This window comes from Schistocerca serialis, chromosome 9 (assembly GCF_023864345.2).
Source record: "Schistocerca serialis cubense isolate TAMUIC-IGC-003099 chromosome 9, iqSchSeri2.2, whole genome shotgun sequence".
NCBI classification, from domain to species: Eukaryota; Metazoa; Arthropoda; class Insecta; order Orthoptera; family Acrididae; genus Schistocerca; species Schistocerca serialis.
In genome coordinates this window covers 86,169,967-86,187,884 of record NC_064646.1, presented here as the reverse complement: position 1 = coordinate 86,187,884, position 17,918 = coordinate 86,169,967, and the positions used below count along the sequence as shown (strand labels likewise).

The window sequence follows — 17,918 nt, the reverse complement described above, 5'->3', positions numbered from 1 at the left end:
TCCCTAGTTCTCTAAATAGGCCTCTGCAGGATGTTCTTGAGTTCACACCATATATAACTCTTATTGCAAGTATTTGTGCCCGGAAAACTTTAGCTTTGCTTCATGAATTACCCCAAAAAAATCCCATATGTAATCATCTTTTTTTTCTTCTAGTGTCTTCATTAACTAGTCTTCAACATATAAGGTGATCGGAGTTGGTGAAATACAGCAACCTTATCTTACTCCTGTTTCTATTTCAAATCAGTCTCTCATGCCGTTTCTTAGATTCATTATTGCTATTTGCCTTATGTTTAATTCCTTAATTAGTCTCCTGTCCTTCGATTTCACCTTCTTCAGTTTTTGAATTCCCATCATTTTGTCACATTTCACTCGGTCAAATACCTTTTCTAAACCTTTGAATTACTAACTAATTCCTTATCCTCTTTCTGCATATCTTTTACCGATCATTCCAATTAGTCCAGGAGCGTGTCTCCTAACTTTCTGTTTTCTGAAACGATATTGCACTTCCCTTATGTTCTCTTCCATTACATATACCAATCTACGATTCAATACCCTCAGCATAATTTTGTCAGCAGTAGAGATTATACTTGTTGTTCTGTACGCGGTGTATTTCTTGGTATCCGATTTTTTGGGGGTTGAAACCACCATCCTCTTAACAAATTCGTCTGGTCATGTACACGTTTCCTATATCTCATTGCACAAAACTGTTATTTCTCCTATGCCATTTTAATCCACACTGTGAAATGATCCCTTAGGAAGGTCATCCAAACCAACAGGTGTACGTGTCTTACCACCTGTGCTGGAACCAGGCAACAGTTATGGGGGTCGAAGGACATGAAAGGGAAGCAGTGGTTGAGAAGAGAGAGAGAGAGAGAGGGATAGGCTTGTAGCCTATCACCAGTGTTATTCAACCTGTGAAGGAAAAATTTGGAAATTGAATTAAATTTCATGAAGAAGAAATTCAATCTTTGAAGTTTGCCGATAATGTTGAAAGGGAGTAGGAAGAGCAGCTGAACGGAATGGACAGTTTCTTGAAGAGAAATTATAAACGTAGCAAAAAATAATGGTGAGCCAGGGTGTGGATCGTATGTTCGAAAAGGTTACATCTCCCCCCCCCCCCCTCCCTCCTTCCGTCGAAGATTTCCTCCGCAGGAGATCCAACCACAGCATGGTAGCCCAGGATATTTTAATAAGTGTCACAACCACGTAGAGCTTATGTACCAGGTAGATACTGTCATCTCGTGTTGATATTCAAACAAGCATTGTATAAAATGATGAGAGATTAATCATCGTTGCCAGGTTATTAATTTATATCTTCTGTTGGACAGGAAATGGAATCACATCCATGCATTAAAATAAATGTCGTATTATTTACGTGTTTTTAAAAGTAGAGCCACAACCCAGGAAAGTTAAAATCTAATAAAAATTTATCGTGGCGTTAGCTTAATACAAGACTTCAAAGTAAAGAAACATTTATAGCTTCCCCTCAAAAAGAAAAAAAATAATTATCTTTCTGAGTGATCCGGCTCACGAGCAATAAAATGGAAACGTTCTCAAACCGACTCTTTAAATACATACCAGACTGCTCCTGTGACTTGTTAATAGTTGTGAAAACGCAAGCGTTAGCGAAAATTTAAAGTTAAAGGGAAGGTCTGTCGGCGTGAGTTTTATTTGCTTTCCTGGGAAGACAATAGCTGCATCTACAGTATAAGATCCTACAATGGCTTCACAGACAGCACTGTCGTGTTGAAAATATTTGGCGAATCTAAAAGGTGTAGACAAATTAAAACGAGAGAGATGGAAAAAAATTAAGTGAACAGTTTATTATTTCAAAAGTAATCACCATTACTGTTAGTACATTTATCCCACTGCGAGGTAAGACGGTCAACGCCTTCATGAAAACATGTTTGCAGTTGCCTACGGGACCATGATTGTACCCTGGTGTGCAATTCTTCGTCCGAAGCAAATAGACGGCCATGAATGTCTTTCTTCAGTGCTCCAAAAAACATGGAAATTGCATGGAGAGAGATCGGGACTGCATGGAAAACGTTAAGTGCTTCCCAGCTAAACTTCTGCAGCAGGCCGAAACAACGTTGGCAGCATGAGAGCTCTCCCATATGATGGCAGGGTTGTTTCATCTAAGCTCAGACGTTTCGGTGGGAAGCCGTTACACATTCTCCATTAAGTCCCGATCTCTCTCCATGCAATTTCCATGTTTTTGGAGCCCTGAAGAAAGACATCCATGGCCGTCCATTTGCTTGAGACGAGGAATTGCACACCAGGGCACTATCATGGTCCTGTAGGAAACTGCAAACATTTTTCCATGAAGGCGTTGACCTTCTTGTCTTATAGTAGGATATGTGTATTAGCAGATATGGCCAATACTTTTGAAACAATAAGCTGTTTACTTAAAAAAGTATGGTTCTAGCTGAAGAACTAGAAAGCTAAAAAAGCACTATTAAAATGTTCTGTTTTTGTCTTTATCCAAATATATCTAGACTTGAAGCTGTAGCAATAATTTGAAAAAAAAAAACTTTATGAAACATAAAAAACTTGCATAGCCTACAGAGCTGGCTGTATTCATCGAACTCATCCAGACAGGCCTAAATTATTTGTAACCAGTAGATGGGCTAGGAATGGAATCCGTTTTATTTTGTACTATGCCTGACATACGCATGAATCATTTGTAGTTAAAACGCTATCTAAAGAAAATTGTATTTAAAAGGCCCATATAGGTGTCATACTTGCGCTAGTAAAATGAGATGCCAAGCATATAGTGGACATTCTAAACTGATTCAGTAGTGTACACCAGAAATTGCAATTACAGTGGAAAATGAACGAGACAGAAGTATCGACTACCTGTACCTCAGTACCAGAAGACACAACAATACATGCACATTTAAACACAACTGTAGGAAAAATGCAATAACCAACATGACAGTCCTTGCAACTTCACACATGAATAGTAGCCACACACAAATCTAATACAGGACCCGATTTGGCGATGTAGAGTAAAATCTCAGAGTGATCCACCAGGTATTTAAAGGTCTTAAAATAGGTCTGTTAAAGGACTGTAGCTATACAGGGTGGTCAGAAACAGTCTGAAAAGTTTATAAGGGTGTTGAAGGGTTGGACGCGCTGAGAAATTATTACAAGGAAAAAGCGACACGTTGCGCCGAATCCGATTTAATTAGCATTGAAGTTAGCCAGTCATGTCCCAAATTCAAGCAGTGTGCCAGAGACAGCGTCGCCAAACGTGTTCTTATCTTGGTTTGCTCCCCTAGCATAAATTTAGCACTTCCGAAAGAGGCACATATTAACCGGTAATGATCATTTGAACAAGTGGTAACTCATGCACCGACGAATGTCTGTGCATTACCGCATTTTAGCGCGTGCACGTGTTTGAATTTACAAGCAGAATGACCTGATCGTCTAACTTCAACGTTGATGAAATTGGAAACGGTGCAACGTAACGAATTTTTTTGTCTCAACCTTTCCTGCAACAACTTTACACGCTTTTCAGACTGTTTCTGACCATCTTCTATTCACATCACAAAAAATATGAAGATGGAGCATTACATGGAAGTATTTGTACAGAGTGAAGTGTTGTTGTTGTTGTTGTTGTGATCTTCAGTCCAAAGACTGGGCCGCGCGGTATAGAGCGCCTTACCACGGCTCGCCCGCCTCCCCCCCCCCCCCCCCCTTCCTTCCCTGTCAGAGGTTCGAGTCCTCCCTCGGACATGGGTGTGTGTGTTGTTCTTAGCGAAAGTTAGTTTAACTTAAATTAAATAGTGTGTAAGCCTAGGGACCAATGACTTCAGCAGTTTGGTCAAAGAGGAACTTACCACAATTTTTCCAGAGACTGGTATGATGCAACACTCCATGCTACTCTATCCTGTGCAAGCCTCTTCATTTCCGAGTAACTACTTCAACCTACATCTTTCTAAATCTGCTTAATGTACTCATCTCTTGGTCTCCCTCTACGATTTTTAACCCCCACACTCCCTCCAATACTAAATTGGTGATCGCTTGATGCCTCAGAATATGTCCTACCAACCGATCCCTTCTTCTCGTCAAGTTGTGCCACAAATTTCTCTTCTCCCCAATTCTGTTCAATACCTCGTCATTAGTTATGTGATCTACCCATCTAATCTTCAGCATTCTTCTGTAGCACTCCTGAAAGAAAGGATATTGCGGAGACATGGCTTAGTCACAGCCTGGGGGGTGTTTCCAGAATGAGATTTTTCACTCTGCAGCGGAGTGTGCGCTGATATGAAACTTCCTGGAAGATTAAAACTGTATGCCGGACCGAGACTCGAACTCGGGACCTTTGCCTTTCGCGGGATAGCTTCTGTTAAGTTTGGAAGATAGGAGACGAGGTACTGGCAGAAGTAAAGCTATGAGGAGAGGGCGTGAGTGGTGCTTGGGTAGCTCAGTTGGTAGAGCACTTGCCCGCGAAAGGCAAATGTTCCAAGTTCGAGTCTCGGTCCGGCACACCGTTTTAAACAACGCCATAACTCACACAACGACGACATGACGAACAAATGGCAAATATACGAATAACGCTATTCGTGGTGCAATAGATAACGAAGAAGGAAAAAGTGACAGGTACCAAAAATGTTATTTTCTAAAGAAATTCTTTGTTTTGAAAGTCGCAGTTTTTCCCCGACCGTTGCTAATGGATAAAATCGACACATGAAAACACTCGACAGGTATGAGGACGCTTACGACAGATCATTACAGCCAAACGAAGCGCTCGATCTCGAACGGAATGCGGTTAGGATTCTCAGCACGCGAACCCAGCGGCGCGCTCCGTGCTACCGTGCTGTAGGCTAAGCAAGCAGAGCACGTATCGTGAGCCCGGGGGTGTGATGAATGGTTCCCCCGTTCGCCGTTCGGTGGCCGAGGCGCCACCGGCGATCGCGCGGCGCGATAAATCCAGCGCGAGCGTCGCGTGGCCGCTTTGTTTCTGCAGCCCGGAGCCGGACAATGGCCGCGGATTGCCCCTTCCACCCCCACTCCCGCCCTCTGCCGCGCAGACACGGCGCTGGCTGCCGGCCAAGGAACGGAGAGGGGGTGGCGCGAAGTGCGGCTCAGCTCACCGCTGCCACTCGTCGCGTTCTTGCAGCCCCCTGCCCCCACCTCCTATCCACACCCAGCGCTGGCTGAATGGAACGGGCGCGAAGCGGCGCTCGTCACATACTTCCGTAATGAGGGCGGAAGGTGTTCGGCGCAGTATTTCGCGCGTGTTGTAAATTGCCCCGCCTCGTTCAAAGGGTTAAAAATGTGTCGAGGCTGAAATACGGCGCCATCGCTCACAGGTGTCCCCACCCCCACCCCCCTCCCCACCGCCCACTCCCAACCGTCACCGACCTGCAAAATTTCGTTTCATTCTCCGGAGTTGGCATCAGTTACCTTCCGCCCGTCTATTTTCCTCACTTAGCACGCTCGTCATCTTGTTTTCTCTTGTGCAACGCAGGCGAAATGAAATTCGCAGACGCCTCTGTGAACCGAGTGCCGGCGTTACGTCAGCGTATTGTCTTTCCACCCTGACAGCTGTAATTACGAGTGTGCTTCCGTGCGTTCGTCAGGGCGACGGCGAAAAAGCCAGTTCCAGCTGTCACGATGTAATAATTATTGACGTCCGTCTACAGAGGGAATTTTTTTTTTAAAACGTTGCCACTGTGCCAGCGACGTGGCGCATCATTATAAACGTATGATGAACACGGAATTGTGTTTCCTGGTGTGCACCATTTAATTCAATTGAATTCCCGTCAGTCAAGTTGGAATTTAGGATGTAGATGAATAGCTCGATTGTGGTTGCACCGCAGGCTTTTTAGCAGCATTATGATCACTGTTAATTGATGAAAGGAGAAAATACAAAAATGCAGCAACTGAAGCAGGCAAAAAGGAATACAAATGTCTCAAAAATGAGATCGACAGGAAGTGCAAAATGGTTAAGCAGGGATGGCTAGAGGACAAATGTAAGGATATAGAGGCTGATCTCATGAGGGGTAAGATAGATACTGCCTAGAGGAAAATTAAAGAGACCTTTGGAGAAAAGAGAACCACTTGCATGAATATCAAGAGCTCAGATGGAAACCTAGTTCTAAGCAAAGAAGGGAAAGCAGAAAAGTGGAAGGAGTATATAGAGGGTCTATACAGGGGTGATGTTCTTGAGAGCAATATTATGGAAATGGAAGAGGAGGTAGACGAAGATGAAATGGGAGATGTGATACTGTGTGAAGAGTTTGACAGAGCACTGAAAGACCTAAGTCGAAACAAGGCCCCGGGAGTAGACAACATTCCATTAGAACTACTGACAGCCTTGGGAGAGCCAGTCCTGACAAAACTCTACCATCTGGTGAGCAAGATGTATGAGACAGGCGAAATACCCTCAGACTTCAAGAAGAATATAATAATTCCAATCCCAAAGAAAGCAGGTGTTAACAGATGTTACAATTACCGAACTATCAGTTTAATAAGTCACAGCTGCAAAATACTAACGCGAATTCTTTACAGACGAATGGAAAAACTGGTAGAAGCCGACCTCGGGGAAGATCAGTTTGGATTCCGCAGAAATGTTGGAACTACGCCTTATCTTAGAAGAAAGATTAAGGAAAGGCAAACCTACGTTTCTAGCATTTGTAGACTTAGAGAAAGCTTTTGACAATGTTAACTGGAATACTCTCTTTCAAATTCTGAAGGTGGCAGGGGTAAAATACAGGGAGCGAAAGGCTATTTACAATTTGTACAGATACCAGATGGCAGTTATAAGAGTCGAGGGGCATGAAAGGGAAGCAGTGGTTGGGAAGGGAGTGAGACAGGGTTGTAGCCTCTCCCCGATGTTATTCAATCTGTATATTGAGCAAGCAGTAAAGGCAATGAAAGAAAAGTTTGGAGTAGGTATTAAAATCAATGGAGAAGAAATAAAAACTTTGAGATTCACGATGACATTGTAATTCTATCAGAGACAGCAAAGGACTTGGAAGAGCAGTTGAACGGAATGGACAGTGTCTTGAAAGGAGGGTATAAGATGAACATCAACAAAAGCAAAACGAGGATAATGTAATGTAGTCGAATTAAGTCGGGTGATGCTGCGGGAATTAGATTAGGAAATGAGACACTTAAAGTAGTAAAGGAGTTTTGCTATTTGGGGAGCAAAATAACTGATGATGGTCGAACTAGAGAGGATATAAAATGTAGACTAGCAATGGCAAGGAAAACGTTTCTGAAGAAGAGAAATTTGTTAACATCGAGTATTGATTTAAGTGTTAGGAAGTCGTTTCTGAAAGTATTTGTATGGAGTGTAGCCATGTATGCAAGTGAAACGTGGACGACAAATAGTTTAGACAGGAAGAGAATAGAAGCTTTCGAAATTTGGTGCTACAGAAAAATGCTGAAGATTAGATGGGTATATCACACAACTAATGAGGAGGTATTGAATAGAATTGGGGAGAAGAGGAGTTTGTGGCACAACTTGACTAGAAGAAGGGATCGGTTGGTAGGACATGCTCTGAGGCATCAAGGGATCACCAATTTAGTACTGGAGGACAGCGTGGAGGGTAAAAATCGTAGAGGGAGACCAAGAGATGAGTACACTAAGCAGATTCAGAAGGATGTAGGTTGCAGTAGGTACTGGGAGATGAAGAAGCTTGCACAGGATAGAGTAGCATGGAGAGCTGCATCAAACCAGTCTCAGGACTGAAGACCACAACAACAACATGATCACTGTTAAGTCAACAACAGTGCCTTTCCAACACTTGCAGAAACTAGGTACCGACGACAACTACCAGCCGGATTTCTAGTGGGAAGACTAGCAATGCGCTGTGGTGGAGGGTGAGGCGTAGCGCCGTACAACTATCCGGCCTTGGAGACGGTTAAGTGGGATATGTGTCTCAGAGCTGGATAGTGACAGATGGTGACGCGAGACTGGACGCGCACGTAGTTTATGTATCAGCCGATAGAGGACAATATTGGATAGGGGGGCCGTGATCTTAGTTTCCATTGTGCCCACTAGAGTGCACTAAAGTAATAGAATGTTTTTCATAAACTGTTCTAGTATTTTCATAAAGTGTTATTATGTCTTTTTGTGTATTTAAAATGTTATAAATGTGGTTTAGCAGTATGAATTATGCGTGAGTGTTGTTTAAGGTTAATATGAAGATAATTGTTTAACGAGTTATGTAGTAGGATTTAGTGTGGGAACATTTCTAAGAAGTATGGATATGGACAAAGGGGATTTTTGTGGAATAGATTTTTAAAGTAAGTTTATGGTAAAGGGAAAGTTAATTCAGGTATAAATAACAATAGTAAATAACTTTATGTATAAGCAAAACTTCAGCATATTAGATAATTACGTCGGTAAAAAGCGCAGTCGTAAGGTTTACTATGTTGCGGTTGGTTATTGGTGAAAAGCGCGGACTGGCGCGGGAGAGTGTTGTTTTGCTATTGGCTGTTGAGTAAAGTGACCAATGGTAAAGCAGTATTCTTCGCGCGCCTTCCTCTGCTGGTAGAGAAGACTGAGAGTATTCTAGAGAAGAGTGGGAGCCTAGCCATGAAACAGTTCGGACGTGTGTAGTAGTAGTTCCGATGGAAACGATAAGTTGCCCGATCTAGCAGTGTTTCATACATCAAAAATGTGGTAAAGTGACGGCATAATTATTCCGATGGGCTTGTAGAAATTTCGGAATTTTTAAGTGAATTTTGTGATGAGAAAAGACATAAATTCCGCGTGGCGTATTTAGCAGGTCGGTGGCAAAAAACTGTGACTGCATTTGGTACCGACAGACTTAATATTTGGCGAGCATTCTCAATCAAAAGCAATCAGTATTTTTGTAGCTATTACGTTTTCGGGAAATACAACACCTTAAACTTGCTAATGTGAGTGAAAGGGATTGTGAGTGACTGTGTTAAGACTAGCAAGGGCTTGGCAGTCATACTTGTTCACCTAAGTCTCAGAATATATTAATTGAGGGCAATTTTGTGGACTGGCCAGAGCGCCAATCCACAATGACGGGTAGCAGAAAGGCACGCGTTTAAGCCCACGCAGGCTGGCGTGAGGTCTGGATCAGTTAAAGGAGGTGAGACTAGTAAAAAAGGTACGTGGCTTCTGGAATACTTAACTTCAATCAATAATTGGTGAACATCGCTCTTGACGGTACATGCATCACAAGATAAATAGCAAATGATAATGGCGCCTTGCTTGGTCGTAGCAAATGACGTAGCTGAAGGCTATGCTAACTATCGTCTCGGCAAATGAGAGCGTAATTTGTCAGTGAACCATCGCTAGCAAAGTCGGCTGTACAACTGGGACGAGTGCTAGGAAGTCTCTCTAGACCTGCCGTGTGGCGGCGCTCGGTCTGCAATCACTGATAGTGGCGACACGCGGGTCCGACGTATACTAGCGGACCGTAGCTGATTTAAAGGCTACCACCTAGCGAGTGTGGTGTCTGGCGGTGACACCACAGACAAAATATCCAAACTTTCATTTGGTGACAAAACTTACTCCCTAAACATAGATTAGTGACTTAAATTGCAGCCTGGTTCACGTCGAAGTACAGTAGGTTTCACTCGGCTTTCCTACTGATGATCTGCTGAGACAATGTTCACAGGTAGGTGCAGGTCCGTCGTAAAGGGACGGAAAGAACCGCGCCGCCGCAAGGGCACTCACTAGTTGTGATAATTTACCTTTCACTTCCCAATTGTGGTTATACCACAGCCTGCTAGTATGCTCTAACAGCTTTGGCACTTTGCAGGTTCATGAGGGGTTGAACGTGTAGGTGTGGAGTTCGCAGTTTATTATCTCCGGACGTGACGCCACACACCGATGGTTACTCAAACATTCGTGGACTATGTTGTAGTTGTTAGTGCATAGCGGCCAATGGTTAATGAGAACAGCATGTGTACTTGAGAGGTGGCATGAGCACCCTGTCATATTTCTATCTTACACTGAGTAATTCGATTTTCCTCTCTAATTGCATGCGGTGAAAAGTTGCTATTGCTTCACACACGGACTTCCCACAAAGCGTCTCTAGTCACCCGGGTGGTCCGGTGATAGGCGGGTTCTGCTGAGTTTGAAAGGGTTAAGCCGACGGGTGAGAGGGAGTCGAGTGGATGCTTTCCAGACGCCGACATTGCCATAAGAGCTGGAGCGACACGCCAAAAGGGGCCAGAAGGAGCGGCTGGGCTAGAGATTCCGTTACTTCGCAGAAGCCGTGGGAAAGACTTGTGTTCCCAGGCAGTCTTGGCGGCCAAATTCCCGCGTTTTCTGCAAAATCGTAACTGTGATTGGCTTTCTCAGGGCATAGCTCTGTGACGTAGCAAAATCGGCGCAGAAATTGGCGCCAAGAATCTCCATTTGTGGAATGGTAGTTCTTCGGAAATAGAGTGGAATTTTCCGCCGGTTTTGGAGTTGCTGATTGGAACGTTTAACCACAGCCACTGTCGTTTGGGGCGGGAATGTTCTGTGTTCGGTTTTGTACGGGTGCTCTTGTGAGAGTCGGCTCTCGCCTTTCGGTCGGAGTAGGTTACAAGACTGAGCTCTCGCTGCTCTGGACAGCCTGCCTTCCGTTGGCCGTCTAATATACTTTTATTTAATTGTAACTGTTTGACGAAGTTGCTGAAGTTCCGACTTCAACGTAACTTTCCGAGTACAGTTGGCGATTGAGCGTTCTGCGTAAAAGCGACCTATGTTGTCTGTCTTGAGCGGTTTTGGCTAAAGTTGACTGTATCGGAGTTACTGTGTGTGACTTCGCTTGTTAAAATCAATCAGTGTACCGTCAGTGATTGTGTGGCGAGCCTTCTTCGTCTCCCTCAGAGGCGCATTTGTATTGCTAGGACGTCTTTAGTCTGGAACAACCAGACCAGAATAATTTGTTTCGGGCTATACTCGCGACATTATCATCACCATGACGGGACGTCGAAGCAACCAGCCGTCGCCTCCGGTACGCCAGATCGTGTTCTTGCAGTTAAGAAGACAGTTTGGTAATGTATGTCTGCAGCACCGGCAGATTAGGGATTTTCCTAGGTGATAATCAGAGCTCAGCAGAGCGCGCCTGTTCGTCTTTTTCTAACTTTGTTCTGTATTGGGTGTTCATTGTCTGAGTTCTCACTACTGTAGCAGCAATTAATGTTGGGTTGACTGTGTGTTTCTCTTAAGATTTGAGTTGCAAGGAATTGGCTCCACATACCACTTCGTCATAAATGTCACAATCTAGTTTAGGGACAACTTCACCTTCGCAGCATTTATTTGAGTATCCTATTTGAGCCAATTTGATGTATTGTAAATGTTTCATGTGTTTTGTTTATTATTTTGATTTTAGTCATAATAAATCATATTGTTATTTTGGACAGAACTGTCATTCTGTTAATCAGTAGAGCAACCCTTTCATTTCTCACTACGTTAATGAAACTTTCCTTTATTTAATGTATTTATCAAATTAAATTATTGCAGGTGCCAAACTCTTTTCTACTCCACTTGCAGGGTCGATTACAGTCAGTTCGCGTTTCTTCTTAATCCATGTGCAACAGCAAAAGTCGGAGTTAGAATAGGGTGGGGGGGGGGGCCTTAGAGCATCATTTATATATGAAGAATTTAGTGTTAAATACACTGCTAGCCCCGGCACCTCTCATGCTTGTACATGAAATGTATTCGCAGTTGCTATTATGGGCAACCATCAGCTGTGTAACTGAATGACAACATTGAAAATTTATGCCAGACTAGAACTCGAACCCAGATTATCGCAAACGATTGCCTTATCAAAAAGGACATCCGACCACGACCCACAACCAGAAGCTAACTTCCATACGTTCAACTATGTGACTACAACCTGTACCCGTATATCCACTACGCATCTCCGAAGGAACTTTTTCCATCGTACTACTGAATAATACAAGCCCTGCAATATCATATTTGTCCGCCGAAACCGGCGACTTTCATTTAATGTGTCCCTTGTGCGGGACTGTACATGATGAATGTACGAGTGCAATTTGTACACACATGGTTGACGACATATGGACGTTGGGCAGGCCGTGAGTCGTGGTAGGATAGCCTAATGGTAATGAACCGCTCGCGATAAGCGGGAAATCCGGGTTTGAGTCCCTCTCCGGTACAAATTTTCCCTGTCGTTGTTTAACTGTACAGCTGATGCATGTCCAAAGAAACTTTGCATCGTACTTCTGGACAACACAGGCGCTGCAAGTTCGTACACATCGCACTTTTGCTCGTCTAGATTATTAATATGGATTTTATTTATTTATTTAGCGTATGGCATCTACAGAGTAAAATTGCACATATACTATTAATTAATGTAATAAACGAATTACAAATATATTATTAAATGATTGATTGCAAACAACAATATGCGAAAGATTAGGGAGACAGCCACTGCAGCTATTACAAGTCCACATCTAAGCAGGTCACCCACAGAACAGCACGTGGAGTAGCATTCATGATATCCCTCCACTCTCCTTCAAACCTCCTCGCAGGACATTCGAAGATCAGGTGAGGGATTGTTTGTTCTTCTGCACCACAGTCGCATTGTGGGTCATCAGTGAGTTTCCATTTGTGGTGAATGGCCTTACACCTGCCGTGGTTAGTCCTCGCACGATTAGGTCTGCACCAAGTTCTACTGGGCATTTGCATTCCTTCCACCGGTATCGAAGGATCAAAATCAGTGATGAGAGGATGGTGGCGGTGGTGGTTAGTTTTTAACGTCCCGCCGACAACGAGGTCATTAGAGGCGGAGCGCAAGCTCGGGTTAGGGAAGGATTGGGAAGGAAATCGGCCGTGCCCTTTCAAAGGAACCATCCCGGCATTTGCCTGAAACGATTTACGGAAATCACGGAAAGCTTAAATCAGGATGGCCGGAGACGGGATTGAACCGTCGTCCTCCCGAATGGTGATGAGAGGATGGTGATTATTCAGCGACCAGTATTGCCTCCATTCCCTTGCTATGTCGTACCTTTCTGGGAATTTGATGACTTCGTCTTCCCATATAGGTTTCCTGGATTTTAGGCGGGTAGTTGGTAGATGGTCCAATATTTTTCGGATAGGTATATCTTCAGAGACAGAGGGCTCATTAATTTTCTTCCATTCTCGGATAGCTGCTACTTGCCTTCTGAGGGAGGGAGGAGCCATATTGCAAAGGGCAGGGAAGTGGAGTTTATTGCAGAGTTCCTGAGACAATCCTCATGGTGGTATTAAGCTGGACGTCTATTTTCTTTGTGTGTGTGCCCTTGTACCAGACTGGGGCGCAGTATTCTGCCACCGAGTAAACAGATCGTGCCGCGGTGCGTGGGGTGTTAGCTTGAGCTCCCCAGAAGGTTCCAGTCAGCTTTCTCAATATGTTATTTCTATATTTTATCTTTTGACTATTTCTAGGTGCTTTTTTTAGGTTAGGTACCTGTCAAGAGTTATTCCTAGATCTTTGGGATGGCTCTTGTGCGTCAATCGCTCATTGCAGAATGTTACTTGTAACTCTCGTCTTGCCTCATGATTGTTCAGGTGGAATACGCTTACCTCAGTTTTATTTGGATTTGGGCAGAGTCTCCATTTCGTATTATACTGGTTATTAAGTTGAAGGTAAGTTGACAGAGTAGCTTCTCCCTCTTGGAATGTCTTGCTCTGATTGGCTATTGCAATGTCATCTGCATAGCAGAATTTTTGCGATTTAGTCTACACACTAGGCGACCGAACTAGAATGAATTTCTCTCACGGTCAAGAAAATCTACAGAGGAAAATACTGAATACATACCATAGAATTTTTCGGTTTATTGTGTTAGAATATTATCACTCCAGTCATTTTTTAATGGAGGTAAGAAATACAGACAGCATAATATATTGCTGAAAGTATCGTTACAGTAATCTGCAATCGTACTACAGTTGTGCGTGTTGCTGATATTTGCGCTAAAAATACCTGCTGTATATATAATAGTTTGAAATACACTCATTATTCCTTACTAATGCCAATACTGGTGTGTGCTGTTCTGTAAGAATGAAAGAGGAAAAACTAGTCGCGTAAGTTGCCACGAATTTACGATTGATAATGACTTAAGAAATACGCAGTAACAAGAAAACTTCACGCCAAATATAGCGTCATATTCATCAATAGTTTACAGTTAACTTGTTAGCGAGGCGGGTTGCGAGTACGATTCCAACAGAAAGATTCTGAAAACAGTTAGCATTCCCAGGAGATTTCCAAATTATACTCATCATAAAATTCCAGTCGCAATAATATCGAGGCAACAAATTGAAAAGCAGCCTTCCGATAATGCATTCTGTTGTAAACGTAAAAGAAATGCACACCTTACACGAAAAACCCGCAGAATGTTGCTGAGCCGTGGCTGGCTCGAGTCATGCTTGTCTTGGGTTAAGCCTTGGTTGCAGTCCTGTGGTTTTATTTCTCCTGCAGTTATCGCGATAATGTTGCTGTCCTCTCCGTGTGTGGCAGTAGCAGCGTGTATCCATACTAGTACTGCTGTACTATCTTTGGTGTGGCGGATATAGTGTTGTGGCGTAGTAAGACAACCACGCCACTCGGAAGTAGCCGAATGGCACGCGTTAAACTCACGCAGGCTAGAGATAGGTCTGAAACAGGATACGTAATGAATGCTATAAAGAAAAGTACGTAGCTGCTGGAATACTTAACTTTAATCCATCCTTGTTGTACATCGCTATTGACGATACAAGTGAGACTCTGTAGATTCAGGCAATATACTAATAATGGCGCCTTGCCAGGTCGTAGCCATTGACTTAGCTGAAGGCTATTCTAACTATCTGCTCTGCAAATGAGCGAGGCTTCGTCAGTGTTCATCGCTAGCGAAGTCGTCCGTACAACTGGGGCGAGTGCTAGTACGTCTCTCTAGACCTGCCGTGTGGTGGCGCTCGGTCTGCGATCACTGACAGTGGCGACACGCGGGTCGACATGTACTAACGGACCGCGGCCGATTTAAAGCTACCACCTAGCAAGTGTGGTGTCTGGCGGTGACACCACATATAGTTTCCTGCTAGGTGGTGTGTGTGTGTGACCAGGTGGTCTGATGGCGTGAGCAGCAAGGAAGTCTCCGTCGCACGTCCTCTGTCCGGGACCGCTGGCGGTGTGGACGCGCAGTTAGAGTGTGAGGTGGTGCTTGCGAGAGCTACGAAGTTCGTCGCCCACCGATCTTGGACACGAAAGTTGAGTCCTCACTTAACCTACTATCGAGCCTCAACTGTTAACGTTTCTTCGTTTGATCCCGGTTGTCGCTTTTGGGACATTCCCGCGAGCAGCAATGTGTGTGTATTCAACTTGGCCGAGATTCCAGCCGTCTTCCTGTGGAGTTTAACTTAACTTGATTTATTCCCTGTTATTGAAGTTGACCAGCGGTGTTTTCTGCCTTGTGGCCGTTGACATTCCGGTTACCTGCCCTGCTGGTTGACGTAATTTTCGGCAGTGTATTTTCCTCGTCGTGTTGTTGCTGTCCAGCACGGCGTGAATTTCGACAGCTTAGGTGTTGTTGGTCGTTGTGGGCGCCAATATTCGGTGTGTCGTTGTATTGAAATCTTGTGGTCGTTTTGCTGGTTGCGTGGAGCGGAACTGATCTTTTAGATTGGTCGGTCGGCTGTCTGTCGGTTGGGTTGCCTTCAGATGAAGAAGCCGTTAGACGGGTTGCCTGTCTCACCTAAACGGGCGTTAGTGAAACAATCCCAGGCCGACCCTTGGAAACTTCTGAGCGCCGTCCTTGTGTGTTACATAGTTAGTTATTTGATTAAAGTGTTGCTTTCAGTCGAGTATCAATATCTCTTAAATTAATATTCTTGTCTTGCCCTTAAGGCATGAATTATTATTCTTTTATATGGAGCCTTCAGCCGAATTTTACATGAGATGTTTTAAGATAAGACCTTCTGCATTTTAAATTGAAACTCTTTTTCTAGGCCTTAAGCTGTTAAACATATTTGGTTGATGTGGCCTTCAGACGGGTTTTAATATCTCTTAAATTAATGTTCTTGTCTTGCCCTTAAGGCATAAGATTGTTAGCTTTTGTATGGGGTCTTCAGCAGAATTTTGCATGAAATGTTTTAAGATAAGGCCTTCTGCCTTTTGATTGAAACTCTTCTCGTTGCTTAATATGCGGCCTCCAGCCAAGTTATATTAAAATTTAAATTACTAAGACCTTCAGCCTGTTTAGATTGAGGATTTAGAAAATATTTTTGGGTGAAACCTCCAAAAGAATCTTGTATTTCAATTTCTTGCTTAGGCCTTGCGTCTTGGATTTTGAGTGTGGCCTTCAGCCGATCTAAGGTTAATCAAAGGAGTGTTTTGCATCCTTGTTGTAAAAAAAGTGGTTCAAATGGCTCTGAGCACTATGGGACTTAACTTCTGAGGTCATCAGTCCCATAGAACTTAGCACTTATACCTAACTAACCTAAGGACATCACACACATCCATGCCTGAGACAGGATTCGAACCTGCGACCGTAGCGGTCGCGCGGTTCCAGACTGTAGTGACTAGAACCGCTTGGCCACTCCGGCCGGCGCATCCTTGTTGTAATATTGTGCGTTGATAAAGTTTGCATGTTCAGTGCAACTGACAGCAACTTATTTTGGCCCCTTTCCTCAACCTAATCCGCTCTGTCCTGCTAGCCCAGGCATTTCAGTTCCATTAAATGCATTCTCGAGAGCTGGAGTTCAAACAGAGGACGAGCAGCTTTCCAAACTAAAAGGCTTAGAAAAAGAATTAAAGTCCACAAAAAATTCACATACAAAACCATCACCACATCACAGGGTAGGGGAAGACAATAAGAAAGACCAATTGCGTGTTCATATTGTTAACATACTTGCTGCTACGCACGGAATGCAATGTAAGTGTTTTTGTGTGTAATAGTTATTGTCTTATGTTCTTATCAGTATTAAAATAAACTGTATATGACGGTAGTATCTGTTCCCGAAAGAACAGTTGCCGTGGATGACCATGCAGCTTTGCTAGAAATGAAATGATAATTAAATGGACACCCTAGCTGCAAACAGGCGTTGGTGTACTTCATTGGGGACATGTTGAAAATTTGTGCCCCGACCGGGACTCGAACCCGGGATCTCTTGCTTACATGGCAGACGCTCTATCCATCTGAGCCACCGCGGGCACAGAGGATAGTGCGTCTGCAGGGACTTATCCCTTGCACGCTCCCCGTGAGATCCACATTCCCAACATGTCCACACCACTACATTCGTAGTGTGCGAACGCACACGCTATGCCCAAACTCGTACGGGACTTGGTAGATTAATCTGCCACGAGTAATGAGTATGATGGGCAAACATCTATTAGGCACACTACGAATGTAGTGGTGTGGACATGTTGGGAATGTGGATCTCACGGAGAGCGTGCAAGGGATAAGTCCTTGCAGACGCGCTATCTTCTGTGTCCTCGGTGGCTCAGGTAGATAGAGCGTCTGCCATGTAAGCAGGAGATCCCGGGTTCGAGTCCCGGTCGGGGCACACATTTTCAACGTGTCCCCAATGAAGTACACCAACGCCTGTTTGCAGCTAGGGTGTCCATTTAATTATCATTTCAAAATAAACTAATATTACCTTCGTAGAAAGTTTAAATTTATATTTTCCTTTAAAAAAATAATTTTTTTAAACTGATCAAGAAACCAATAATTTCTAAATTTGATCATTTTTAAGTAAGCATGCTCATAAAGAGTTTTGTACTTTTTCCGGGATACACAACACAATTCTGTTGAGCTTTCGTCTTTGGCCTATGATGGTGAATACGTCGTATTAAAAGTGCTAAAGGAAACACCAATTAGGATAAATCACCATTGATGAGGTTGACATATTCAAATGACGTCAGGAAACAGGATGTCTTATCTGTTGGATTTTGCGGCAAGCGCTCTCTCATAGTTGCAGACTTTTGGTGTGAAAACAGTTGTGAATTTAG

At 43.7% G+C, this 17,918-nt stretch overlaps 1 non-coding gene across 1 annotated transcript; it reads right to left on the bottom strand.

The window, feature by feature from the left end:
• Positions 1-17,046: 17,046 nt before the first annotated feature.
• Positions 17,047-17,121, bottom strand: Trnat-ugu (transfer RNA threonine (anticodon UGU)). The gene has a single exon. It is a non-coding gene; the product is annotated as a tRNA-Thr (tRNA).
• Positions 17,122-17,918: the final 797 nt, after the last annotated feature.